This window comes from Bubalus kerabau, chromosome 1 (assembly GCF_029407905.1).
Source record: "Bubalus kerabau isolate K-KA32 ecotype Philippines breed swamp buffalo chromosome 1, PCC_UOA_SB_1v2, whole genome shotgun sequence".
NCBI lineage: Eukaryota > Metazoa > Chordata > Mammalia > Artiodactyla > Bovidae > Bubalus > Bubalus kerabau.
In genome coordinates, this window is record NC_073624.1 from 68,349,531 (window position 1) to 68,351,600 (window position 2,070).

Sequence of the window (2,070 nt, forward strand, 5' to 3'; positions counted from 1 at the left end):
GGAAAAGACCCTGATGCTGGGAAGGATTGAAGGCGGGAGGAGTGGAGGATGACAGAGGATGAGGTGGTTGGATTGCATCTCCGACTCGATGGACATGAGTTTGAGTAAACTCCAGGAGTTGGTGATGCACAGGGAATCCTGGCGGGCCGCAGTCCGTGGGGTCGCAAAGAGTCGGACACTACTGAGCAACTGAACTGAACTGATTGTTTTAAAAAGGCTAAGTGGCGCTCCGCGCCTGCGCAAAGGGCGCGAGGGCGTCCCGCGTCGTTCCTTTTGAAACGAGTGGCGGGGAACTGCTCCCGAAGCCCCTGGCGTCGCTGTCTGCTGGGTGGAAACGCGTACCGTCATCCGTGGGCCTGGCCATGGCGCTGCAACTCTCCCGGGAGCAAGGCATCACCTTGCGCGGGAGTGCCGAGATCGTGGCTGAGTTCTGCTAATGGTTATACAAGTGTTCAGTTCAGAAACTGGTGGTAGTCATCTCAAATGTTGAAGGTGGAGAGGTCCTTGAAAGATGGCAGTTTGATATTGAGTTCAAAAGATGCAAAAGATGACAGTGCACCCAGAGAAAAGTCTCAGAAAGCTATCCAAGATGAAATCCGTTCAGTGATCAGACAGATCACAGCTACAGTAACATTTCTGCCACTGTTGGAAGTTTCTTGTTCATTCGATCTCCTCATTTATACAGACAAAGATCTGGTTGTACCTGAAAAATGGGAAGAGTCGGGACCACAGTTCATTACCAATCCTGAGGAAGTTCGTCTTCGTTCATTTACTACTACAATTCACAAAGTAAATAGCATGGTAGCCTTCAAAATTCCTGTCAATGACTGAGGATGAGATATGGACAATAACGTACTTGTAACTCTCAAATGTGGTTTTCCTACCAGGTCAACTGTAGTTGGTATGTTTTACTTCATTGGTTAATTTTTAGATGAGGAAAACTTAACATGATACCTAACTGAATCTGTGCAAAATTGTTCCGTTTTTGGTACCTATCTGACTTTCCATAGGGTTGACATTAAAGTAAAGTAACTGCGCAGATTGCATCAGTACTGCAGTGTTACTTTCTTTGGAGGTAGTAACCATAGGTGGAAAAACTTTTGCTAAATGCCTTCCTAAATCAGACTTTTGGTCAAGTAGCTTGACTCAGAATGTAGAGAAATATTTAAATATGAAATAGAACAAAAGAAATATGAATATTCAGAATCTTCATTAACATCCTGAAAGTAACTAATGATAGTCCATAAGTAGTGACATATTTCTCCTATTGCATCCTCTTGTCATTTATTTCATTTGTATAGTTTCTGTATTGAAAAAATGTCCAATTATTTGAGTTTAATTTATATAACTTGAGCCTATAAAGCTGTGGATATTCCCACTTTTCAAATTGTTGTGATACAGCACTCTTAAGAATGTCTTTGATGTTTTATAAAATCAAGCTTTAAATGGCAATGATGAAATAAAGTTACATGTGTATGTTTTAAAAAAAAAAATAAATAAAAAGGCTAAGTGAAAAAAAAAAGGGAGGGGGAGAAAGAAGAGTTCTATGTGGAAAAAATATTGATTTATTTGTTTATAAGGTGTATGTATCCTTAGAGTGTATTTTTGTATTTTTTGTACCTTGTAACTTGTCTTAGATTTACATTCAGTTTGGTACATGAAGGGACTTCCCCCTGTGGGTTAGTGGTAAAGAATCCACATGCAAAGCAGGAGGCACAGAAGTTGTGGGTTTGATTCCTGGATCGGGAAGATCCCCTGGAGGGAGGGCATAGAAGCTCACTCCAGTATTCTTGCCTAGAAAATTCCGTGGACAGAGGAGCTTGGCAGGTTACAGTCCGTAAAGTTGCAAAGAGTTGTACACCACTGAAGTGCCCGAGCACAGTGAGCACTGGTACTTGAGCACCACCCACCCCAACTTAGAAACAATCATCTCATGTGTTGAAATATGTCATGAGCTTATCCAAAAGCACAGTTGGTTGTTTTGTGTCTGATGGCAAATTTGTGTTCTTTTCAAGTTAAGAAATAAAGAACTGAGGCTTTTTTATGTTTCTTTCCTTTCCATCAAGCTCA

General features: G+C 41.4%; 1 pseudogene; it reads left to right on the plus strand.

The window, feature by feature from the left end:
* The first annotated feature begins 228 nt into the window (after positions 1–228).
* On the plus strand, positions 229–1,503 carry LOC129641637 (mitotic spindle assembly checkpoint protein MAD2A-like; annotated as a pseudogene).
* The last annotated feature ends 567 nt before the right edge of the window (positions 1,504–2,070 follow it).